The sequence below is a fragment of the Macaca thibetana genome, chromosome 10, assembly GCF_024542745.1.
Source record: "Macaca thibetana thibetana isolate TM-01 chromosome 10, ASM2454274v1, whole genome shotgun sequence".
Taxonomy (NCBI): domain Eukaryota; kingdom Metazoa; phylum Chordata; class Mammalia; order Primates; family Cercopithecidae; genus Macaca; species Macaca thibetana.
In genome coordinates this window covers 1,768,274-1,794,694 of record NC_065587.1, presented here as the reverse complement: position 1 = coordinate 1,794,694, position 26,421 = coordinate 1,768,274, and the positions used below count along the sequence as shown (strand labels likewise).

Here is a 26,421-nt window from a genome sequence, read left to right as displayed (position 1 = left end):
CTCTGTGTCCCAGCACTGCCTGGGTTGGGACCCATCAAGGCAGGGCTTGTGGTGGTCAGAGCAGCGTTCAGGGGAAGTCACCGTTCTCCGCCCCAGAAGGTGCAGATCTAGAACTTCACGGAGGACAGAGCAGGTGTGAGAAGGGAAGCATCAAGCGCATGTGGTGTGGGGTCTCCTCGCAAGACCCTGTGTGACCGGGCTGTCTGCTGGGCAGGCACCTGGCTCACTGCATCCTGTTTGTGAGACCTTCCATTTTCACACCTGGGTCCTCCCTGCTAGAGTGTAAGCTCCCTGAGAGCACACGCCTTATGTTTCCAGACATGTTACTCAATACGCACTTGGTCCATTAAGATTGAAGCTCAGCCAGCTGGCAATGGTGGAGGAACTTGTGTTCTTTCTTTTCTTTTTCTTTTTCTTATTCTCCTTCTGCAGCATTAGCTGAGATCCAGGTCATTGGCTTCACGACTGCTCAGAGCTGCACTGTCCCATGTGGTGGTCATGCATGACATGTGGCTGTTTAAAATAATTGAAATGAAGGGAAATAAAAACTCTGCACTAGCCACATGTCGGGTGTTCAGTAACCACACGTGGCTCATGGCTCCTGCACTGGACAAGGCAGAGACTGTCCAGAAACGCATGCAGACATCCTCACTGCGGGCTCTTGTGTAGAAAGGAGCAACTTTGAAATGCAAGAATTATGACTAAAGTGCATTTTCCATAGGGACTGCCAGACGACTTCCAAAGAAAACTGCTGCAACTCTAAGTTTCACCAAGTCAGGAGCGCCTGTCACCCTGTGGTCACCTTCTGACAATTCTTTGTGTTGCCAGCCAAATGGATGAAAGATAGTAAGGCCATCTGTAATATAATTATTAATAAAAGTAACATGAGTTTGAATATATATTAACATTTCCTCTTCTTTAAATTGCCTATTCAAACCCTTTATTAATTTTATATTTTGGCGTTAGGATGTTTCGTGTTCAATGGTAGAAATGCCTTGTCCATTATGAAGACTAACTTTTCGTGGTTATAAGAATATATATTACAGATGTATGCTATGTTTTAGAATGCCTATAGAATTTTTGACATCCACTCTTTTTTAAAGCTTTGTGTAGTCAAATGTATCTATATTCTCAAATATGGCTTCTTGATTTTGTTATAAGAAAATTCCTTGCTCAAAAGCTAGACAAATGTTATTCTAAATTTTCTTTTCTTTTCTTTTTTTTGAGACAGAGTCTTGTGAGTCTTGCTCTGTTACCAGGCTGGGGAGCAGTGGTGTGATCATACTCACTTTAGCCGGGAACTCCTGGGTTCAAGGGATCTTCCTGCCTCAGCCTTCTGTGTAGCTGGGAACATAGACATGCACTACTGTGCCCAGCGAATTCTTTATTTTTGTTTGTTTCTTTGTGGAGACAGGATTTCACCAAGTTACCAAGGCTGAGCTCCGTCTACATTTTCTTCTAAGACATTTAAATATTTTACTTTTACAGATAGGTGATCAGTGTTGAACTCATTATAATCAGGTATGAGGAAGAAATGTTTTTAATTCCAAGTGGTCAGTTATGTTAATACCAATAAAATAAATTATCCTTTCTCCATAAGATTAAGAAACCACAATTAGCCGAGTTTCCATAACAAAATGGACCTAGATTTTCTTTTAGACAAGGTCTTGCTTTGTTGCTCAGGCTGGAGCAGAATGGGGCAGTGATGGCTCACTGGAGCCTGGACCTCCCAGGCTCCAGAGATCCTCTCAGCTCAGCCTCCTGAGTAGCTGGGACTACAGGTGCACACCACCACACCCAGATGATTTAATTTTTTTGTGGAGATGGGATTTCTCCATGTTGCCCAGGCTGGTCTGAAACTCCTGGGCTCAAGCAATCCTCCTGCCTTGGCCTCCCAAAATGCTGGGATCACAGGTGTGAGTCACCACACCCAGCTAGATATTGCTGTGACTTGTTCCACTCATCTAGTCATTGATCCCTGAGCCAAAGCTGCTCTGTATCGAGCTTTTTATCTGACAAGGTGAGTGACCCCTCATTGTTAGCTCTTTAAAAAAATATTCTCAGATAAAGAGAGAGCTGGCTGTTCCTTTAGGTGAATTTTAACATTATCTGTGCCATATCAAAGAAAACTCCGATTCTATTTGGGATTGTTTTCTTTTCATAGTTAGATTAATTAATAAAATACTGGCCGGGCGCGGTGGCTCAAGCCTGTAATCCCAGCACTTTGGGAGGCCGAGACGGGCGGATCACGAGGTCAGGAGATCGAGACCATCCTGTCTAACACGGTGAAACCCCGTCTCTACTAAAAAATACAAAAAACTAGCCGGGCGACGTGGTGGGCGCCTGTAGTCCCAGCTACTCAGGAGGCTGAGGCAGGAGCATGGTGTGAACCCGAGAGGTGGAGCTTGCAGTGAGCTGAGATCCGGCCACTGCACTCCAGCCCGGGCGACAGAGCGAGACCCCGTCTCAAAAATAAATAAATAAATAAAAACGAAAATAAAATAAAATACTGAAGAAGAAATCATATTTTTATAGTGTCAGATTTTCCTAGTAATCCCAAGTTTCTTTCTATTCATTCAGGTCTTTCTCTGAGGCTATCGGCACCATTTTAGATTTTTCTTCTTATGAGATCTGTGCCTTTTTCATTTAGTTCTCTGCAGCGTGTACAGCTTACGCTGCCATTTTTGAATGGGAGATTATTATCCAGTTCCATGTCTGTTTGCTGCTAGTGTAGAAAAAAATGTGGGTTTTTTTTTTGTTATTTTATATCCAGTCATCCTAAAAGCCACATTTTGCTAGTGTAATATGCTTATTCTGTCGGTTACTAATGGCACGAGAAGACGAAAACTCTGAAGCCAGCTGAGAAGAGACCTCTCCAGTGTGTTTGTAACTGTGATCTTCACAGATGCCGACTCTTCCAAGAAATGCTGGCCCAGGCTCTCCGAAATCTGCATCACAGACATCAAGGCATCGACGCCTCAGCAGTGATGTGTGTGAACGTCACACACACCCCAAGGAATACAGTCATCACAGGCAGTAGACAGGCGATCGAGGTCCGGGCACCCCACAACTTCACAGGTGTTGAAAGTGAGGCTGGTCTGGCTCTCGCTGAAGGAAGGGCCTGGGAGCAAGTTCAGAAACCCCAAAGTCAAATGTTCACCATGGGCAAGGCGTGCGCAGAACAAACAGGACACGTTCTAACAGCAAAATGCAAAATTAATGAAGGGTGTAAATCGGCAATTTAAAGAAGAGGAACTGTTGATAGAAGTTCAAACTCATTTTTATGAATAATTATGTGTCTGATTGACTTGCTGTCTTTCACATATTTGATTGGCAATGCTTAAAATAATTGTCAGGGGAAATACAAGGCAACAAGAGCTCCTGACATTGATGGTGACAATTAGATTTGCAGCCTTTCTTTGGAAGTAAATGGAAAATGTCTATTAATATTAAACAGATGCATTCCCTTGGACTCAGAAGCCCCAGAGGGGTGGCCATCTGGGGGATGAGTGGGGTCAGGGTGCCCCTCGCCCAATTCTAAAGCCGCGTTTCTCCTTCCCCCTCCAGCTGTCAGCATGAATGCCTAGCCGTTCCCACCATCATGCCCTCCACCTCTCCTTCCTTCCTGCCTTCCCTCTACCCATCTCCCATCAACTCCTTCCCATTCACCAAGGTATGTCCAAACACCCCCTCCTCCATGAAGCTTTCCCTGCTCCAGACCTCGAGGCCCTGGTCACCCCCTGCCCTGGTGTCCATGCAGCTGTCCAAGGGAGTGGGTCTGCCTGCTGCCTTGATGCCTGATGCCTCCTCAGCGAACGCTTGGGGCCCTGGGCAGGGACTCTGCTCCTTCTCAGTGGGCCCTTTGGAAGTGCCCGTCAGAGGGACAGGCACATGGGCCTCCATGCCACACATGGGCAGTGGATTCGGTTTGATCCCGAGGCAGATTCTTCCCTGGGCTTGCACGTGGGAGCCGGGGTGGGTGTGAAGCAGAGCAGGAGCCTCCATGGGAGAAGATGCCTGGGGCCTGCAGGTGGGGGGGAGCAGTTCTGAAGGAGTAGGGAAAGCAGGGCCACCTTGGAGACTTCCCTGGGGTCTCTGGCCTGGACCCGAGCCAGGGAGGGTGCGTAGGAACCCCTGGACAGCTGGGCATGGAGGAGAGTGAATCCAGGCCAGAGGAGGCTGTGACCACCGGCAGCGTGTTAGCAGGAGCAGGGAGGCCCGGGACGCCCCGTAGCAAGTGAGCAGGCAGACGGAGCAGGCTGCCGGGCTCCTGGCACGTACGGCCAGGCCACCCCTGCCAGCAGAGCAGGAGAATCCTGTGTCGCCCCCCAGCACTGCAGAGCAGGGAGTCTAGAAAATGCCTGGAATCTCAGTAAATTCTCCCTGCCTCCTCGTCCCGTGATCTTCAGCCAGCAGTCTAGAGCCGTGAGTTTGCATTTTTCAGAAGGCTCCATCCCTGCTGTGGGCATGAATTAAACGGATCCTCCGGACGCTGAGGACAGCCTTTGTCTTCTTGGTGCACTGCAAAGGTGAGTGTCCCTGTGACCTTTTGCTAACAAAAGACTCCTCCCAAATCCTCTCCTGGACATCAGACACCCTGGGCTGGCAGAGGACACAGACTTGCCACTGCCAGGCGGACCCCCTGGGCGGTGTGACCTGCCCCAGGCGCCGCAGAGGAAGACGGCTGGTGTGTCCCTGAAACAGGAGAGATGCATTGCCACAGGCTCCCCAGAAACAAGATCCCCAAATGCCACTGTCGGCTGCTGAGGGGCAGGGAAGTGGTTGGTGCAGACCACCCTCGCCAGGCTGCCCTGCAGCCAAAAGGCAGAGCGCTGAGCAGGAACGCAGCCTCCGCTGAGGGCCACGTGGATGAAATCAAGCATCTGGGCCTGGGAAAGGCATTCCTGGAGAGTCTGTGTGCAGGGGGCTGGCGGGACCGATCCGCCGTGTGCAGGGGGCTGGTAGGATTGGCCTCCTGAAAGGAGGAGAGAGATCAGCGTGCTCGGAGGGAGACCGACTCCCAGAAGGAACAATAAGGTTGGAGGGGGCAAAGCAGCTTCAGAGCCTGGCTCCAGCCCTGGAGACAGAAAGACCAGTTTAAATTCCCACCCGGCCGCACCCTCTGGGGGGCTGTGGGACTTTTGGGAGCCTCTTTGGTCCTTAGTTTTATCTTCTGTGGAACAGAAGCAATAATTCGTATTTAGTTGGGGGTAATTAGAGGCGACATATGTGGATAGCTGGACACGCAGCACACTTGGTGATGGGACCATCTTCACCCCTCTCTCCCTGGTTTCCCTAAGAGAGGCATCTCTTTCCGCCCTTTTCCCCTGAGACTTGGGGCGTGAAGTGTAAGATGCTGGATCTCACAGACAGGAGCCCACAGACGACCCAGAAACATTGTGGCCAGCTTTGAAATCTTCAGTCTCAGAGGACACTCATAGGCTCCAAGATGCTGGGTGGGTCGTGTGCCCACCCTGAGCACCTTCCCTTGCTGCTAAAGATGGGAGTGATGCTTCCTGTCTCCCCATCATGCAGGCATTTTGAGGTTGCACGTGACAGCAGCCGCCCGGCTCCAGGTCAGTGGCGGCGTGGAAGACCTCCAGCTCCAACACCAGGTCAGTGGCGGCGTGGAAGACCTCCAGCTCCAAGCTGCACACACCTCGCTTGAGATGCTGTTGCCCTGAACCCACCGTGCCAGGTGGAGTCTGTCCGCCCCCAGCCCTTGCCCTGGGGCCCTGAGTGCTGGTGGCTCTCTGAGGTCACAGCCGGATGGGGCCTGGGCTCCTGACACACGGGGGTTGGGAAATGGCCTCGGGTGTGCCGATTCGTGAACTTCTTTCTGTCGTGGATGTGAGATTCATGAGTGAGATGCCCCCAGCCCTGCTCCAGGGCAGCCTTGCCAGTTTCTGGAATGTTCTCCATTTCCAGGCTGCAGCTTCCTTCTGCCCACGAGTGGCTTCCCCGTCTGGGTGTCATTTCTGCTCAATTCTGTACTTAACTTCAAAAGGTGCATAAAATCCTAAAATGGGACATTTCTCAGCTGGCCTCCTCCACCTGCGGCTCCTCTCACATGGAAGCAGGTGGAGGCCTCACGGTGCTCTAGAGTTTGTAGGGGGCAGAGGGCAGCATACTTGCCACAGACATCCTGTTACAGGGACCATGGGATTAAGAGCTTGAAGTTTAATTTAAGTCACAATGAAAACAAGTACGGGCTGGTGCGGTGGCTCATGCCTGTAATCTCAGCACTTTGGGAGGCAGAGGCAGGCAGATCACGAGGTCAAGAGATCGAGACCATCCTGGCCAACATGATGAAACCCCATCTCTACTAAAAATACAAAACTTAGCTGGGCATGGTGACATGCACCTGTAGTCCCAGCTACTCGGGAGGCTGAGGCAGGAGAATCGCCTGAACCCGGGAGGCAGAGGTTGTAGTGAGCTGAGATCACGCCACTGTACTCCAGCCTGGGAGACAGAGCGAGACTCCATCTGAAAAAAAACAAAAAACAAAACAAACAAAAAAACAATTACAAACCCCGGTTCAGCACGCTCCCAGGAGACTGTCTGACTTGGGGCTCTGGAGCTTCTGAGGCCCACAGGGTGGGTGGTGGACCCGGCCAAGCTCCCCCTTCTGGGTCCCTCTCGGGCAGGCGGTGGTGACCTGGCCCCAGGCAGACACTGGCAGCTTGGAGGAGGGTGGGACCTGCAGACCTCAGGGTTGCTGGACAGTCCTGAGATGGGCCCTGCTTTTGACCAAGGCACCTGAAGAGTGAAACATGCTCTGTGCGTAGAGGAACAGGACGGGGAGAGCGTGGCAGGCCCTTCTCCAGTTCAGAGCTAGCCCCTCCAGATCCAGAGCAAGCTTGGGCGGGGAGGACTCGATGTCCCAGGATTTGTAACTTGGACTTCGGCGTTGGGGAATACGGGTGATGTTCACCTGCTGTGGAAGAAGCAGGAGGATTAGGAGTGGCAGTGGCAGGGCCCTGAGTCAAGCCTGAATACGTCGGATGTAGAGGCTTTGGGCAACTTGGGTGGAAATGGTGCAGACAGAGATCAGCACCCCACTCAGCCCCCTACACCTCCATGACTAATCAAAAGGTTCACTTCTCCCAATCTTCCGGAAGAAGCCCTGGCCCCTGGGAGGCTCCTGGCATGGACCCAGCTATGGGACTCACCTTGTGGCAGGCACAAGGGCTGTGTCCCAGCAGGCAGGACCCTAGTTCAACTCCTTCCGAGTCACAGGGGGCCTGGGCTGGCCGGATCGGGGGCTTCTCCTCCCCACGCCTGCCCTCCTCAGCAGCCCGCTGCCCCACGGCCTTTCCCTGCTCCTGAGCGGACGCCACGCCCTCTCCAGGGTGGTTCTGCCTGGACGGTGACTTCTAACGTCAGACAGAGAAGGCGGCCTGCAGCGAGGACGGGGCCCACAGCCCTGACATTCTGCCCACCCGGCTTCCTCGAAGGCCTCCTCCTGGCTTCCTGGGTGAGGCTTGCCGAGGGGCAACAGTGACACAGAGGCCATTCTTTGGGGACTGCTGCTTGGGGGCCTTGCTCCTGGGTGTGGGTGGGAGGCAGTGACCTCACAGACAGGACGCTTTCTTTGGGATCCTGGGAGAGTCTCACTGTGGGCGCAGGACCACTGTCATCCCTCGGTCTGCAGCTCAGAGACCTCCAGGGACAGCCCTTGTCTCCAGGCTAAAATGCCACCTCCGTGTATGACATCCCTGCCCGTCCTTCCTGGGTTTTAGTCTATGCAAATTCTGTCCCCTCCCCTCGGTTGCCCCATATAAGTGAGACCTTCACACCCATCCCCACAGGCCAGCATGGAGCCCCCTCCGCCTGCCAGCCTTCCTGGGCTCAGGGTCTCTGCACTCTGGGGGGCTCCGTCCCAGTCCTCACACAGGGCCAGGCTCAGGCTCGGACCCATCTCCTCCTTGAAGCCTTCCTGGAGCCGCAGCCAGGCCCGGCGTGTGCAGACTGAGCGGCAAGGGCCAGATCTTTGGGGTACAGGGTGTCCCATCGAGGTTGCCGTGTCACAAACAAGGGAACCAAGACGCGTGGAGTTTCCTGATGGCCTGAAGTCTGGCCCTCCCCTACAGTCCTGCCTGCCTCACAGGCCTGCGGGTCATGGTGCCCCTGCTGGACAGTAACCAGGCGGAGGCCGCTGCTGCGGGCGAGGCCCCAGGGTTGGAGAGCTGGGTCCCGCAGGCTCCAGGACCAGGGCACAGACCCCATCAGTAAGGTCCAGTGTCCTCTCTGATTTCACCGCCCACCCAGGGCCTCTATCCCGTGGCTCCCACTATCAGGCAGGCCGAGGGGATGCATTTCCTGTGCTCTCCTGCCAGACAGAGAATTGCCTGGATTATGAATATCAGCTCGGAGGTGACAGGTGACAGACGTCACCAACCTTCAGCTCCAGACTGAAATAACATGGTATTGACCTTGCTCAGAAAGGCTACCAAAATAGAAAGTTCAATACTCTCTATTTTAACTGACAGTTAAAAATTCAATACATCTTCCTCCTGCCAGACACCTGTATGCGATCAAGCTAAATAAATGCCCTCGGGTTTCTTGCAGGAGGCGTCGCTGTTTATGTGTAAAGTTATTGGCCCTGGCTGGGAGGGACTGATTTTCCACACTCTAGAGAATGGCCCTTTTGAAACGTAAACAATGCCTCTACAATCCCAGGCTATTTTGACAAAAGCGAGAAGTGAAGCAGAGGTGGGAGATAAAGGCACACTCCGTCTCTCCTCGGACCCAACACGGACTCCACAGACATTGTTCCGTCACGGAAATCAATACCAAAAAATAAAGGTCAAATACCTGTGCGTGTGTGGATGTGTGCGTGTGTGTGTGTGTGTGCTATAGATACACAACGTGAGTATCCAGAGGAGATCAGCCGTGGGAGGTACAACTGTCACACCACGAAAAGACGCAAAGAAAACTGGAATAGTATAAAAAATAAATACATAACAGGAAAAATGAGAAATAATATTAAGAACAAGAAATAAAGAGTATCAATAAGACAAAAACTTGAGTCATCAACAAAGAAGTGGATAGTTTTTTTTCTGTTAAGAAATATAGACCCCTTAAGAAACAGAGGAAGACTCACCTCTGACCATACGCGTCACATCCCATCTATGAAAGAAGCAATTTCAATTAAGTTATTTATAACCAATGCAAACAAAAGGGTACATCCAAAAAATAGAAAGAATGCATACAAATAAACAATAAAGAAATAATCCCACGGAAAAGGAGGCTCAGACCATAAACGCTCAGTCCCTGGAGGAGACTCCCGACCTCGGGTCTCCTCCCGCCTCCACTTCCAGCTGCTGGGAAGCTGCCAGAGTGCAGGTTGTTCTCCGAAACTCATTCAGGAAGAATCTGTTCCCTGGGCTTCTCGAAGTGAACCAGCCACCTCTGAGACACCCGAGAGTGGGTCAGAGCTCAGCAGGCCCAGGAGCTGAGGACGCCGCTAACGCCTCGGGCCCGTGGCAGCACACACAGAAAAGGTGACCCAGCTCCTTAGTAATGAGAGAAACACTCAGGAAGTCACGTGACATCCTGAAATCCAGTCACACTGAGTGTTGGGAGGGCAACCAGTGGGGGGCCTCATGGACAGCACAGAGCCAGACCCCAGGCAGCGCCCATCAAATGCCAAGCGTGCACTCCACCAGCCAGCAAGTCCAAATCTGCAACACCTCCCACCTATGCCCAAGGAGAGGCACTGAGCCGGCTTCAGCACAGACAGAACGGGGAGAAGCCAAATATTCTTCTGAATGGGACACAGGCATAGCAGAGTTTAGCTGGCCAGCCCAGCCAGGCTTCTGTGCAAAACCCCAGAGGTTTCCCTCACGCTGTGTAGCATCCTCCTGAGAGAGGACGGCCAGGGCGTTGAGCTCTCTCCCTGCCCACAGCTCCTCCCGGCAGCCTGTAATCAGCGGAGTGCAGCCCAGGCAGCTCCCAGTCCCGCTATCAGGACCCAGAAAGAGCAGGAAGTTAATCATTAAGATTCCTTTTAAGCAAAAGAGATAAACTTCGCTCCTGTCACTGCTGGCCTCACACGGCCAGTGGGAAGGGAGCCGCTGGCTGCTGGGACGCCGGCCGCAGGGAGGTGATGGGACGCGCGGAGGCAGGCCTGGAGGAGATGCGGAGCAGGCCCTGCCCCAGTGGCGCAGCACACGGTGGAAAGACCTTGTCCATCACAGAGGATGAACCGGGCCAGGCATAGTGGCTCACAGCTGTAATCTCAGCACTTCGGGAGGACGAGGCGGGTGGGTCCCCTGAGGTCAGGAGTTTGAGAATAGCCTGGCCAACATGGAAAAACCCCATCTCTAGTAAAAATACAAAAATTAGCCGGGTGTGGGGGCATGCACCTGTAATCCCAGCTACTCTGGAGGCTGAGGCAGGAGAATCGCTTGAACCCGGGAGGCAGAGGGTGCAGTGAACTGCGATTATACCATTGCACTCAAGCCTTGGCGATAGAGTGAGACTTTGTCTCACCCAAAAAAAAAAAAAAAAAAAAACCGAAACAAAAAAGAATGATCTTGACCTGTGAACATGACTGAGACGAAGCCAGTTCAGAGGCTGTGGAAGAGGGCGCCGCGGGAGTTGGGTGGTGCCTGGGGCAGGAAAGTCTGCAAGACTGGAGCCAGGAAGGATGGGCTGGGAGAGAGGATGCTGGGAGTGGGAGGGGCCGGGGGTGGGAGAGAGGATGCTGGGAGTGGGAGGGTCTGGGAGTGGGAGAGAGGATGCTGGGAGTGGGAGAGAGGATGCTGGGAGTGGGAGGGGCCGGGTGTGGGAGAGAGGATGCCGGGAGTGGGAGGGGTCAGGGAGTGGGAGAGAGGATGCTGAGAGTGGGAGGGTCTGGGAGTGGGAGAGAGGATGCTGGGAGTGGGAGGGGTCAGGGAGTGGGAGAGAGGATGCTGGGAGTGGGAGGGGCTGGGAGTGGGAGAGAGGATGCTGGGAGTGGGAGGGGCCGGGGGTGGGAGAGAGGATGCTGGGAGTGGGAGGGGCCGGGGGTGGGAGAGAGGATGCTGGGAGTGGGAGAGAGGATGCTGGGAGTGGGAGAGAGGATGCTGGGAGTGGGAGGGGCTGGGAGTGGGAGAGAGGATGCTGGGAGTGGGAGGGTCTGGGAGTGGGAGAGAGGATGCTGGGAGTGGGAGGGTCTGGGAGTGGGAGAGAGGATGCTGGGAGTGGGAGGGGCCGGGGATGGGAGGGGGCAAGGAGAGGGAGAAGAGGGGTTCTGGGTGGGAAGGATTGGGGAGCAGGAGGAGGGGAATCCTGCAGCTGGAGGGGCCACAGCTATGCGCAAGGTGAGCACTTCCCAGGCAGCTCTCTGAAGGCTAAAGGGCGACCCCTAAGTACCCTGGATGCCCCCAGGATAGCCATGTGAGCCCAGAACCTACACATGCCATGTGACAGGACCTTGTCCAACCACAGTCACATCTGGGCTTTTCTCCATCAAGAGTGAAAAAGGCAAACACTTTAGAGACTCCCGACCTCGGGTCTCCTCCCACCTCCACTTGCAGCTGCTGGGAAGCTGCCAGAGTGCAGATTGTTCTCTGAAACTCATTCAGGAAGAATCTGTTCCCTGGGCTTCTCGAAGTGAACCGGCCACCTCTGAGCCACCCGAGGGTGGGTCAGAGCTCAGCAGGCCCAGGAGCTGAAGACGCCGCTAATGCCTCGGGTCCTCGCCTGCCACCAGGCAGCTCCCGAATGCTGACCCCGAAGGCCGCTGTCCCGTTTCCTCTGTCTCTTTACAGGAAAACGGGGGCAGAAATGAAATGTCAGGGCCGGTGGACACTGGCCTTTCAGCATCTCCCAAAGATGAGACGGGCCCTCCGTCTCTGATTATGACTGCTTCTGTGACATGTAAGGCACAAAAATTATCCTGTGAGGTCGGACACCAGAGAAACCCACGGGCACTGGGCTGTCTGGAGGATATTTTAAGGTATTTTCTTTTAACGTACTGGAGTTTCTTTTTTTTTCTTATTTAATTTCCCTTTATTTATTTTCTATTATTATACTCTAAGTTCTGGGGTACATGTGCACCACTGCAGACTGGATACACAGGTATACATGTGCCATGTTGGTTGTTGCACCCATCAACTTGTCATTTACATTAGGTATTTGTCCTAATGCTCTCCTTCCCCCAGCCCCCCAGCCCCCGACAGGCCCCGGTATGTGATGTTCCCCTCCGTGTGTCCAAGTGTTCTCATTCTTCGGCTCCCAATTATGAGTGAGAACATGCGGTGTTTGGTTTTCTCTCCTTGTGTTACTTTGCGGAGAATCTTTATTTGGGAATTGCATTTCTTTAATTTGATCATGTTTTGCTTTGCGCATGTGTCACTGCAATTTCCCCACACAGCTGCTCCTCCTGTCCCTGGACACTCTGGGTGGAAGGCGGAGGTGGAGGGACTGGCCCGAGCCCTGGTTTTCGTTCTGGCCCTGCAACTGAGCCACTCGGTGACTTTGGAAAAGTGACTCAGCTTTCACCTCTCAGGTTTCTGAATGAAAAATAAAACGGGCTGCTGCTGGACTCACAGGCCATCGGGAGGATGAAAACACACGCGTGATTGCTGCATGGTGGCTGTGACGTTAACAAGCATTTGATACCAGGTGAAGACGTGCAGGACCCCAAATCTGAGACTAAGTTTGGAAGGAGATGAGACAACTGGGTTGTGTGGTCTCACCCCTGAGCCCTGTAGCCACCTGGACTCTCCAGCCCAGCGCCATGTCGCAGAAGCTCCGTGTGGTCACCAGGCCAGCAATGGAAATATCACCTGCACACTGCCCCTGGGGGAGCCCAGTCCCCATGCTGTGATCTCGCTCATCCAGCCAGCAGACCCAGGGTTCCGAGTGGAGGCCCCAGTGGAATTTAAGACCTGTTCATCCCACCTGGTTGCTGTCTGTATTTCTGTATTGATGGTGGCCATGGGGGGCTCCCCGCTGCTCTCCAGGTCTCCGTCCAGTTTGGGACTCCATTGTCCCTCCCACGGGTCTCCGCTTTCTCACACCCAGCTCCTCCTCCTCTCCCGCTTCCTTTATCATCTTCACTTGAGGTCCTGGCCTCCTCAGGATAGCAACCCTCAGCTCTGCAGACCAGACAAAAGGGCAGTTGTGGTCTGGGAGAGCTTCTTGATCTGAATTCCATAACGATTCATTTTTATGCAGTGGTGTATGTGTGTGCTCGCGCACACATACACACACACTGCATCTTTGAAAAGGCTTCAGGCTGGAAGATAGCTGCCCTTGGTGTGTTGAGGGCAAGAGCTGTACAGGGTGGTACAAGGTTTCTCTCCCAAACCCATCATTGCCACAACCACTCCAGTGCAAAGCTGTGTAGACTCTCTTCTGGCAGGCACTGCATTCCAGGAGCCAGTCTTTCCCCTAGCGAGAGGCCGAAGTCCATGGCTGGAAGCAACCTCTGCTCCTGGTGCTGGCACAGTCAGAGCATCATGGACCACATTTGGTTTGGGGAGGGAAAGAACTTCTGGAGCCTGCATCTCTGGTACCCAGGTGACAGCAGACCCAGCCGTGTCACTGCAGCCAGGCCGTGCTTGGCAGCTTTAGGGAAACAAATTAGCAGACGACTGCAGGGTCCAGGGACTTAGCAAGCTGCCTCCAGGGCAGAGGAATCAAAAGACAGATTTGTTTGTTTATTTGTTATTTTTCTGGCCCTGGCTTCAATTCCCATACACAGAACTTGGCTGTGGGATTCTTTAAAAAAAAAAATCATTCTATTCTTGGATTTTAAGCCATTATTAAAATTCTATTGTATTTTTTTCATCTGTTGATCATTGACTCATCAATCCATTCAACAGGAATCCTGGCCAAGTGCTGGTCACGGTGAGGGACTCGGAGCTTAAAGTCAACCGGTGCAGAGGGAGAGACAGAGCGTGCTGGGAGTGGGTACAGAGCCAGCAGCCCCAGAGCCACTGGAAAGCCTCACACACGCCTTGGCAGGCTGGAGACAGTGGAGCCCTGGGCAGTGGAATATTCTGCAGAGGCACAGGGAACTAAAGGGGAGCTATAGACCCAGGACAGCTGGGGAGCAAGGGCCAGGGAAAGACGGTAGAGAGAGACCAGCAAGTTGGATGAAGTACTTTTTATACACTCATTCATTTGTTCACACGTTCATTCATTTCTCCACTTACTCTACAAGCATTCTTCAGGAAACAACTGAGAGCCATGTGACCTTCCAAGCTCAGGGACAGACCAGAGACCAGATCCCTGCTTGGGTGGCTTCTCTTCTGGTGGTGGGCTGCGGTATTGAACAAATGGAGCCAATAAATGCAAGTCGGGGTGACCGATGGTCGTTAAAAAAATAGAGCCAAGTCCTGGAAGAGGATGCATGAGGTGCTGTGGTAGAAAGGGTCCTGGGGGAGGTCGTTTGAGTAGGGCATTGGATTGAGGTCCAAATCAATAGTGAAAGTTGTGGGTGTCTGGGGAGCGCTGGGGGCAGATGGAGAAGCCCTCACAGGTGCTCTGCTGCCTAAGGCTGCTCGATGGACACCTGGAGGAGCAGAGGCTGAAGGCCGGTGGAGGTTGTTCTGCCCTCTATGCTCCTAGGTCCCTTCCCCAGGGTGCTCCCTGGATCAAGTCCAACAGGGATCCTCCACTGTTCCTATGCCATGGCAGACGTGAAACACGGTCATGCTGGGGTAGCATGCTGGAAGGAAAGGTGGACAGGTGAAAGCTTCCAGTACCCAGAGCTGAGCCCTGGCCCAATTCCGCTGCCCAGAGGGCTGCAGGGAGGCGCTTGGTGTCCTGAACAGGGCTCTGAGAGACAGTATGATGCTGGAGGAACACCCAGGGGAGGACACACGCCGAAGACAGAAAGAGCTGCCATCTGAGCACTACCCCCGACTCAGGGCAGATCAGCCCTGGCGAGGATGGGAGGGATGAGCAGCCAGCCCACCTGTGCATTGAAGCACGCAGGCAAGGCGTGCAAAGGAGCTGATGCTCAGCGTCTTCAAAACCAGATGCAAATCTCACCTCTGAGCCAGTGGGCTCCTCGGAAGGTTTGGTCAGGGAGGAAGGGGTACGCTCTCAGCTAAGAATGAGGAGATATCTCTGGAGCCAGCAGCGGGGCTTCTGTCCACCATCAGTGGAAGCAGGGCGACTCCTTAGGGCTTTTCAGCAGAAAGAAGCCCAGAACGCGCAGCCTGACTTGATTTTCTCCCCACGCCTGGGTCACAGGCTTAGGATGTGAAAGACTCAAGATGACATCATTCCTACCTTGAAATAAGAGCTTCGACATTGCACACCCACTGGGTACCGACCTTCCATTAACATGCAAGTAAGAGCAATTCCCAAGAGAGAAGCACAATGTCAGGTTGCTTTCTCAGCTACTAAAATGGTCAAGGGGGAAGCAGTCCAGGGTGGCCCATTGGCTCCTGGGTGCCATCAGGGACATGGCCTCCTTAAATCTTTCTGCTCAGCCAATCCTAGGCTGCCTCAAAGACACAAGACGGCAGCCACACCTCCAGCATCGCATCCGCATTCTCCACAGAGCACAGGAAAGGGCAAAGGCAGGAGCCGGCCAAACGTGTTCCTGTGAAAGGGCCTTTCTCAGGATTCACACAGGCACTTTCACTGGCACCCCCTGGCAAGGACTGGGTCATATGACCACGAAGCTATAAGAGAACTGGGATGAGGCACCGTTTTTCACCCCATTTCTTTTATTTTGCTTGATTTTGTGGTGAAATCTGGGCATATGGTTTCCACAGCAACCTCTATGAAGTAAATACTGCATCTTCCCTGTGAAGACACTGAGTCTCAGGGAGGCTGCCCACCTTCCCCAAATTACCTGACACTCTGGCAGCTTCCAATCCAAGCAAGTGATTCCTCGGGTGTCCTCCTGAGTCCTTTGCCATTCAGCCCTTCCAAGGTACTTCCAGCTCTCCAGTGATCCTGGCAGGGCCACAGATCCCATGTGGTTAGGACTGATGGCATCTGAATTAAAACTTATCTATGTGCTCAAAGTAAACCCCTAATTTTGCATTAACCTGACACTTGGTGCTTGATTTATTTTAGTGTTTGTGGTAATTGTTTTTGAATTTTTTTAAGATAAAGGGGACAGAGAGTACACGGCAGCAGAATGCAATTGACAGTAAGTGCTTATTATGTAATTATGGACTTTTTAATATGCATATTTTTCTCTCTGGTTGGTAGCAACTAGATACATAATTACTGAATTTTAAAGAAGAATATTATCTACAAAGCCTTCTGGCTGCTGACACGTAGGAAAGATTCTTGCCTGGTTTGTGGCTAAATTCTCTTAACAATTCACGGCCTGCGAAGGTGAGGGCAGCCTCGGAGAGTGACGAGAACCGGTGCCGTGGGGGGAAGCTGGTGCCACTGAAGGTGTTTTTAAGACGCAAATGCACCTGCTGATTCTCCAGCGAGCACGGGAATTGTTTTAGTCGGCCTGGGCTCTGTAACAAAATACCATGGAAATTCATTTCTCACGGTCCTGGAGGCCAGGAAGTCGAGGTGCCAGCAGAGTCAGCATCGGCCGAGGCCAGTGCCCCATAGAAGCTGGTGCTGTGTGTGTCCTCCTGCAGTGAAAGGGGCGAGGGAGCTCTCTGGGCCTCTTTCTTAAGGGCACCAATCCTTTCCAGGAGGGCTCGGCCCCATGGCCTCATCACCCCCCGGAGGCCCCACCTCCTAATACCATCACCTTGGGGGCGAGAATTTGACAAATACATTTTGAGGGGACAGAAACCTTCAGACCACAGCAGGAATGATGTGATGTCCAGAGAGGGGCTGGGCTTGGAGGTGTCCTGGTGGTAACTTCCAGGAGGGAAAGAACAGTCATTGGGTGGAAACCAAAGGTAGGATAAGAAAGATGCCAGGCGGAAGGGTGGCTGCTGGAGGGCTGGATTCCAGAGGCTAGCGGGGCTGAGGCGGCGGGGAGACCAATGCAGAGCAAGGCGGAATCCGGCAGAATCACACAGACTCATGCAACAGTGCAGGGCCCAGAAGCAAAGCTAGTGGCGTCCCAGGAGAGGCTTCCCTCTGCTCCCCTCTGAGGGAGATGCCAGGGGCCTCAGGCCAGGCCTGGGAGCTGCTTCCCACTCCAGGTCCCCGCACACATGGTTTCCACACTTGAAGCCTGACGTCCCTTCCTGTTGCTTTCCAGGTGAGCAGGGGCTGGGGCCCGACCAGGCAATGGGGTAAGGTGCCTAAACCCAAGCGTCTGCCTGTGGCCACCTCTCAGGGGCCTCCCCCAGGTTCCCGGCGGCCACCAGACCTGCCTGTGGCCACCTCTCAGGGGCCTCCCCCAGGTTCCCGGCGGCCACCAGACCTGCCTGTGGCCACCTCTCGGGGGCCTCCCCCAGGTTCCCGGCGGCCACCAGACCTGCCTGTGGCCACCTCTCGGGGGCCTCCCCCAGGTTCCCGGCGGCCACCAGACCTGCCTGTGGCCACCTCTCGGGGGCCTCCCCCAGGTTCCCGGCGGCCACCAGACCTGCCTGTGGCCACCTCTCAGGGGCCTCCCCCATTGAGCACCCAGGTGCTGGGGCTTGCCCTGCGTCTCTGGGTTCCAGGATGCAAAGGAGCTGGCATCGGGCAATCTGAACAGTTGGCCTGGTGGCTGCCCCCACCCGCGTCTTATCTTCCTTTAGGAGTGGTGGGGCAACCCTGGGCAGGTCTGATGTGGGGCAGGCAGACCCCAAAATGGGGGCTTAGCCCAGGTCTGTTACTGGTTTTGCCCCTGAAAGAATTCCAAGGTGAGCGGGTGCTGTAGCAGCTTTTATTGCTGCGGTAGCCGAGGGGGCTGGTCCCAGAAGAGCAGGACTCCCCGTGGGCAGTGCACCCAGCACAGCAGCTCAGAGGCAGCCCCGAATCATATTTATATCCACTTTTAACTACATGCTAACTAAGGGTTGGTTTATGCAGAAGTTTCTAGAAAAGGGGCAGAAACCTCAGGGTCATTGGGTTTTTACCATGGAAAGTGGCAGTAACTTCTGGGTCTTGCCATGGCAATGGTAAACTAAACAAGGCTCACTGGTTGGCACATCTCACAGGTGGTTGCTGCCACCGGCCCTGTTTCAGCTGCTCCTCCACATGGTCTGGTGTCCGTGCCCTGCCTCAGAGTCAAGCCCGCCTCCCCCTTCAGGTCCTTGGCACTCCCTGTTGGCTTTGCCCTGGCAGGTGCACTGGGGGACGAAGGGGCAGCAAGGCTGCTGCTGGCGCAGGCATCCCCATCCCTAAGACGCATGTGGAAGGCGAGTGGGCCTGGGTCCGACCTTTCTCACATGGTTGCCCCGTGTCTGCAGCCAGGGTGGGCTCCTCCAGCAGAGCAAACCCTGTTTACCTCGAGTGGGGACCAGGCGGTGCAGCTTCACACTGCTACTCTCTGCACTCCACTTGTTCTCCTCCCCCATTCGTCACCACCCAGGTGACACTTGCTGAGGAAACGTCCAGTGTGACCTGAGGCCTGTGTGGGGGCTGCACCCACCTCCTTCCTGCTCCTGTTCACTCCCACTCCATGGGACGCCCGCCATGTCTGTGTTTCCCTCTGGGCCCACAGGGATCCTGCTGCTTTAACAGGAAATCCCTCCCCTCCCAAACCTCTGAGCCTCTGACCTGGCAGGGGGACTTGATCACAGCAGAACCTTCTCTGCACCCTCAGGTCACCCTGCTCCTCTCCTGGCCATGATACTAGGGTCACTGGAGACCTGGCAGCTCTTCAGGTGGGCAAATTAGGCCAAGAGGGCCACTGCAGTGCTGACCAGTTCATCATCCGGGCAGTGCCCGTCCATCTGCTGAGATCGCCTCTCACTGCAGGGCTGTGTTGGTGTCTGGGTCGGGCACTGGCCCCTCACCCCAGCCCTGAGGGTTCAGGAGGACTCAGCTTTCCTGGGTCGGGTCTCACCTTCCCTTCCTGACCTCAGGTGTCTGCCTCCAACTCCACCAGATTCTGAAGACAAGGAACGAAACGGCCGACCTCTGGAAGATCAGCTGTTGTGGGCGAGGGAAGCAGGGGAGACCCTCTTCCTTTTTCTTGTCGAGGATCCAGCGCGAGAGAACCTCCTTCAGCCTCTCTGGCAGGTTGTCCTGCCTCCTGGGTCCCGCTGTCAGGAGGAGACGGGTTTGCTTTTGACTCTGACTTCACGCAGCTCATGTGGTGCCTTCCACAGCAAGGATTCCCCCGCTCCTCTGGGTCCTTCCCCCCTCCTCATGGTCACGGCCACCCTGTGGCCCAGGCAGTTTTCTTAGCAGCTGCCCAGCCCCCGTCTGTATCCCTCCCACGGGCTCTGAAGCCCTTGATCTTTCTTTTCTCAGCATTTATCATGGAGGATGGAAGGACCCACCTGCTAACAGTCCTCTGCTCAGGCACACCATGGGGCCAGACTGGGCGTATGACGGTCATGAGCCTGTGCAGTGCCCCTGGATAGGTATCAAATAAAAGAGTGCTCATTCAGGGTGTGCTGAATGAATGAATACATGAAAAAATGGTTGGGGGGTGGGGAATGAACGGATTTCAAATTCTCAGGCTGCACTTTCCAAATCTGACACAACCATATTCAGCTGCTTGTCAAGACTATTTGAGAGCCACCCCTTTCCCGCATCCCCGGCCCCCTGAGCAGCCATGGCTGCTGTCACATCTGATCTTGATGTCTCTGGGCCTGGGGAGTTACCCACACACGCTGAACATCAAGGTCAGTATTTTTAGATGCAACTCTTTAATTTTTGAAAATGCTCGGAAGAGATTTTAGTGATGGGTACATATTTGATAAATATAAATAAATGTAAGAGCTATAAAAACAAACTTCCCTAAAACCTATCCGTTCTATTAACCATCTCCTGGAGGCCCGCGCACGTGTTCTGTGGAGCGGGTGGGTACCCCGCAGCCCCTGAGGCTTGGGGAGGGAAGCCCTGGTGAGGCCAGCAACAGAGTTGATGCAGGAAGTGCCACGTCTGTCCCGGGGCCTAGAGCCTGCACTACGTCATCTGGCCCAGACCTGAGGCCACGTCATGCCCCAGACTCAGGGTTCTGAGGAGCTGGCAGAGCCCCCAGGGGTGAGGCAGAGCCAGCAGAGCGAGAATCTCCCCAGCAGATGGGAAGCGTGTGCCCATTCACCTCTATGCCGGCACAAGGCCTGGCCCTGCAGGTGAACGGGAAGGTGAGTGCAAGGGCGCGGCCCTCTGTGAGCTCACAAGCCAGAGGCCAAGACCCTCGGACAGAGCATTGTGGGGAGTAAGTGCTGGGAGGCATTTGCAGAGCCCAGAATGGGGGTTCCCAGTTGGGACCCTGACCCTGGAAGGGGCCTTTAAGCTGAGGGCTGAGCTGGGAGCAGGTGCATGGGTCTAGGACAGGAGCCTCTCCCACAGGGAGGCAGCACACGCACGTGGCCTGGGCTGGGAGCCTGTGAACCACTTGGGAGCTGGATGCGTGGGTTCAGAATGCCCGGCCATGGAGATTAGGCCGGCGACAGGAGAGCTGTTTGGCGGAGCGGGGACCAGGGACACCCAGTAGCCTCAAGTGCTCTGTGCTCTGGGCTTCGTCCAGAGGGTGGTGGGGAGCCACTGATGTGTGCCCCCCTAACAGAGCTTGCAGGGGGAGGCTCCTCCTCCTCCCTCCCACCCTGTGGCCTCGTCACCCTCAGAGCATCACCATCTTCCTAGTGGCCGAGGTAAGAAACCAGAACTATCCCTGTTGCCTTCCTCTGGGACCCTGCTCTGATACTGCGCCTGCTGGACCTTTCTTTCTTGGCCAAGGGCACCCTGGCTGGCATCCCTGCATCTGTCCTCTCTACATGGCACTGGCTCACACTCTCGCTCCCTTCACCAAAGCCCCCACCTGCGGCTCTGTCTCTGGCCTTCCCCAAGCCCACAGAGGAATCTGCATCAGTGGGGTCAGACTCAGCCTGGCTCCCCAGCTCCTCGGTGGCTTCCCATGGTCTCAGGCTGAGCTCACAGCTCAGGGGGCTCCCTCTCACCCCAGCCTGACTTTCTCTGTGCGGGTCTTTCTTGTGCTGACTGGCACCCACGTCTCGCTCCAGCTCCTCCATGTTCCCATCGCTGTAGTCCAACACCTCCTCCTCCAGGGAGCTCTCCCAGATCCCTCAACCCCAAGTGGACTTTCCCAGTAGCCCCTCAGGACACTCTGCATCCTTCCTGCAGAGCCACCATGAGGAACCTACAACAAGGAGTTATTCGACGTGCAACAAGTGCTCAGTAAATATTTAAGGAGACAGTGAATGAATGAATGTATTTCTACCCCCTCAGCTCTCTGGGTTACATGGTGGACAGTCCATAGAAGATGAATAATGTATAAATTTTTAATTGAGTTAAACTCCAAGCGTTTTTACCCTGAGCATTCATGCATACACTTAAATATTGAAATAACCAAATGCACAAAACCTTCTGTGGTCATGGTTCTCATTTTGCATGAATCACTTCTGTCCAGAAGTGGGCATCCCTGTGTAACAGCCATTGGAGGGCGTGGGAACGGACAGGGTTCATGCCCTGAAAACATCTGGAAGTGGCATTGACTTCCCTGCCAGTCCGAACGAGTGTGCAATGTAGGTAAATCCTCTTTTGACTAACAGGTCTACGCTGGCCCATTAGGATCCACAGGAACGAACAGGAACCCCTTTGGGAAGTTTTCAAGGCTTACGAGGTAAATTTCCCATTGCTTCAGTAAAAATTTAAAGCTGGTCTTTGTGCAGTCTTTCGCCCGAAGCTGTCGGTCTTTTTGGGTTTAGCAACCACCCTGAAAACCTGCACACTCATTTGAATCGTTGCATCTTCACATTTTGAATATTCTGCGTCTCTCCCTGAAGGTTCAGGAGAAGAGGTCCAAAGGCACCACCTCTGCTTCATTGCAGCGAAACCCTCCCACCGCAGCCCCCAGCCCCTCCAGGGATCCACAGCATTCACTGCTCGCTCACAAATAGTATACGGCACACGCAAGGAAAGTTAATTTACTGGTTTACCTGCTTCTTTTTCTTCTCCCGCTTTGCCCTGTTTGATTCCATTTAAAAATGTTTCTACTTCATCCATCAGTGAGCTCCCTGTGTCGGCTAGAAAGCCTCTTTAGAAGCGTGTTTAGCATCTTTCGATACCGACATCTATTTCAGAGACTCTTTGCTCCTCCAGTATCTGCCTTATCTCCTTTACTGTTTTTCATTATTTGTCGCAGCTATCTGCCTCATCACTCTCTGCATTTTTAATATCCTCTTTGTCTCCTCCACTTCTGTATATTCTTGTTTGCTCAGTAAGCCTCATTCAATATTTCATTGTATGTGTTAACTGTTAACTCAGCCCTAATTAATCTCACTTTTCAACTTGGTTCAGTTTAAGGTTCCAGACATGTCAATATGAAGGGTGTATTTGGGGGGCGCGAGAAATTCAACAGCAAGGGGATTTACAGTGCCACATGCAGTCTCATTTTCTCGCAGAAATCCAAATTGCTTTGCCTTTTCCTTCAGACAGACATTTTCCTTTGTTTCCCACTTGCCCTTTGGGCGCAGGACATCTGTGTGGACGCACTGCCAGCAGACACGCTGGCCACTCCTCCACCGAGGGTCAGGAGCACTGAGGAGGCATCTCCCTGCCTGTGGGCAGTGCCACAGGAGCTGCACTCAGGCTCCCAACCTTCACAGGCGCGTAAGGTGCACTGAGGCATACTCAGAGCCCCCTGTCACCTGTCCATGTGGGTGAGGACATGCTGGGTGGTCTGATGGCTCAGTACCAGGCAGACCACTTGACTGTGATAGTGTCTTCAGGAAATCCTGGAAACAAGACAGAGGTTTGAAAACCTCACTGCAAATACACAATAAGCTATGTACACATAGTGGTATACATATGCACGCACATACAGGCACGTCCACAATCCATGTTCCTATGCACCTGTTTCCGCACATGCAGGTTCATGCACATATATTCCCTGCAAATGTTTGTCAAGCACATGCCAGATGCCTCATGCTGTTCCAGGCACTGGGACTGAGCCATGAACAGCTGATATAGACAGTGTCTCTATTCTTAGAGATCTCGTATTCTAGAGACTGGAGATGGACAGGCAGTGACAAATGAGCCAACACATATATACTACATTAGGAGAACGTATTAGTCCATTCTCACACTGCTAATAAAGACGTACCAGAGACTGGGTAATTTATAGAGGAAAAAGGTTTGATTGACTCACAGTTCAGCATGGCTGGAAGGTCTCAGGAAACTTAAAATCATGGCAGAAGGGGAAGCAAACACATCCTTCTTCATGTGGCAGCAGCAAGGAGAAGTGCCTAGAAAAAGGAGGAAAAGCCCCTTATAAAACCATCAGATCTCAAGAGAACTCACTATCACGAGAACCACAGCATCTGGGCAACCACCCCCATGATTCAATTACCTCCCATGGGATCCCTCGAACAATACGTAGGGATTATGGGAACTACAATTCAAGATGAGATTTGGGTGGGGACACCAGCAAACCTATCAGAGGGGTAAGTGCTATGAAGGAGGGAGGGAGGAGAGCAGATGTGGGCACACAGATGGAACAGGTATACGTTAACCAAGCGTCAAGAGAAGGCCTGCCCCATCAGGGCTTTCAGTCAGAGCCCTCCAGTAGGAGAGTGAATTCTGTGCACAGCTAGGAAACATCTCAGCGACAGAGACAGGGAGCACACTGTGAACAAGTGTCTGTGCATGCTCACACAGTGAACCAGCACATCTACCCAGATGCACATATCTGTGCATCTACACGGGGCGCAGGACTCTGTATCCAGATACAAGCGTGTGCACAGAGACGCACAGGAGCAGATGCATGTGCAGAGGATGAGAACCCGAGCTCGCGGACCAGACCCGCCCGGCCTCTGTGCTGGGCAGCTGCCCCCGCATCCTCAGGCACTGCTGGGCAGTGACAGAGATACCAGCTAAGCCTTTATCTGTTGGAAAGGCAGCATCTCATTTGCCTTTTAAAAAATGAAACATTCCAAGCCCAGGAAAAAGTGAATCATCTATAAAACGGCGACTCCCTACCACTCAGAGTTAGTCATTTTTGAAATATTTGCTTTAAATATTTTCCTAAGAAACAAAACCTTGCAAATGTAGTTGAAGGACTGGCCTCATATCCCTGAAGGCTGCCGTGGTCTCTGCCTGGTGCCCCAGACCTTCAGAGGCTGAAATTTTCCAAAAGTGCATGTGTAGCCAGCCTCCTTCCCTTTCCTTTTTTTCAAATTCTAACACGTGTGTGGTCATAAGCCAGGTGGAGTTAGGTTTTCTGTGTTTTAATAAACAGACAAATGGTTTCATGTTGCACGTTTCATTGTACACCTTGCTTTAACAAATGTGTCTTTGATATTGATCCAAATTGTTACACAGAGATGCAGCCCATTCATTTTAACTTCTTTGTAACTTTCCCTTGGAGGGATAAGCTACATCCAGGCTGGGTTTCTGTTTTCTTTATGACAACCAATTCTTCTTTCAGCACTTGGCTTGATACACCTGAGTGAGATACTGTCAACTGTTCTCCAGTATGTCCTTGCACGTTTACAGTCTCATCTCCTGCAGGCTTCTGCTGCTCCCCTGCTCCGTCAACAAGGGGTATTGTGGAACTTTCTACTTTTAGTAATCCCATGGATACGATGTGGCATCTCATTACAGTTTTAATTTTCTTGATTAACAGTGTGGGGGAACCTATTTTCTGTGCTTGTTAACTAGCTCTTCAAGCTCCCTGGTTTATAATGATCTGTCCTTGTCCTTCACTCAGGCTTCTGTAGAGGAGATGAAATCATTTTTTTAAATGATTCATAGCAATGCTGTGTATGTTTCGAAAATGAGTTTTTGTTTTTCATATGTGTCACAAATGTCTTCTGGGTCTGTGGCTTTCATTTTCCTCAGAAAATGCTCTGTGATACAGGACATTTACTTTTCATGTGGTCATTTAAAAAATGATTTTTGGCCCGGCACGGTGGCTCACCCCCGTAATCCCAGCACTTTGGGAGACCGAGGCAGGTGGATCACCTGAGGTCAGGGGTTCAAGACCAGCCTGGTCAACATGGTGAAACCCCGTCTCTATTAAAAATACAAAATTAGCTGGTGGTGGTGGCGGGCGCCTATAATCCCAGCTACTCAGGAGACTGAGGCAGGGGAATCGCTTGAACCCGGGAGGCGGAGGTTGCAACGAGCCGAGATCATGCCATTGCACTCCAGCCTGGGCGACAGAGCAGGATTCTATCTCGATGGATAAATAAATAAATAAATATTTACTTTTCAGATTGCGTATAAGAAACTCTTTCTGTTCTTAGGTCGTAAAGACCGTCTCCATCGCTTCTTCCGTTGGTGGGGCGGCCTCTCCTCTCACCATGGTGGCCCCGAAGCACCCAGAGTTCTCTGGCCACGCGGGACTCTAAGTCAGGAGTCAGCGAACAAGTGTCGGCACCGAACAGCCTGGAGGAAAAGCAGCCTCGTTCTGTTACCTTCCGTTGGTTCCCCAGAGCCCGGTCCCTGCAGCCTGCGGGGAGAGCCACAGACCCCCACTCTGAATCCGGGCAGAGTCACAGCGTTTGCCCCTGTGTGGTTTAAACTACCACAAGCGCTACGTTTAATTGTTTCGCCTGTTTCCGTGTGCTGCCATTTTTGAGGTCTCCACCACGCTCCCCTGGCCCCGGCCTAGACCCGGGCCTCTCCCCAGGGGTCTTGCTCCTCCGTGGCCCTGGCCCGCCGGCCCCTGTGCGCCTCTTTTCCTGGCTCCAGGATGCAACCAGCTGCTTTTCATGAAACTCAACCCATGCCGGGTGCGGTGGCTCACGCCTGTAATCCCAGCACTTTGGGAGGCCGAGGCGGGCGGATCACAAGGTCAGGAGATCGAGACCACAGTGAAACCCCGTCTCTACTAAAAATACAAAAAATTAGCCGGGCACGGTGGCGGCGCCTGTAGTCCCAGCTCCTCGGGAGGCTGAGGCAGGAGAATGGCGGGAACCCGGGGGGCGGAGCTTGCAGTGAGCTGAGATCGCGCCACTGCACTCCAGCCTGGGCGACAGAGCCAGACTCCGTCTCAAAAAAAAAGAAAAAAGAAACTCAACCCCGGCTCGGGGGGGCCCAGAGCTTGTGTTACTAACCCTGAGGGTGTTTCCAGGGGTGTGAGGGGCGGGACGCGCGGTCCGGCCTCAGTCCTGGGCCTGGCCCCGGCCGACTCCGGAGAAGCCCGGGAGCGCGCGTCCCCGCGGCCCCGCTCAGCCCGGCCTGCCTCTCCCTCCCGACAGCGGCGCCGGGGCTGGGTGCAGCCTGGCCGCGTCCTCCTCTTCTCGCGGTTTTGAATTCTTCTTGTGCGACGCTGTATCACACAAGTTCGGGGATGAGGGTGTTCCGAGCACGACCTCACCGAGCCACGCTCCCCCAGTTCCCCTCTAGAGCTGCTGCTCGCATCCCTCACCCGGGACCACAGCCTGCGGGACCCCCAAACCCACGCCC

At 53.4% G+C, this 26,421-nt stretch overlaps 2 long non-coding RNA genes across 2 annotated transcripts; one reads left to right on the top strand and one right to left on the bottom strand.

The window, feature by feature from the left end:
• Positions 1-26,421, bottom strand: LOC126929470 (uncharacterized). Its single transcript, XR_007717186.1, has 4 exons — positions 26,384-26,421; positions 23,159-23,255; positions 15,809-15,912; positions 1-513 (listed from the first exon to the last, which is right to left on the bottom strand). It is a non-coding gene; the product is annotated as an uncharacterized LOC126929470 (long non-coding RNA).
• Positions 20,198-25,722, top strand: LOC126929469 (uncharacterized). Its single transcript, XR_007717185.1, has 4 exons — positions 20,198-20,642; positions 21,561-21,631; positions 24,437-24,552; positions 25,257-25,722. It is a non-coding gene; the product is annotated as an uncharacterized LOC126929469 (long non-coding RNA).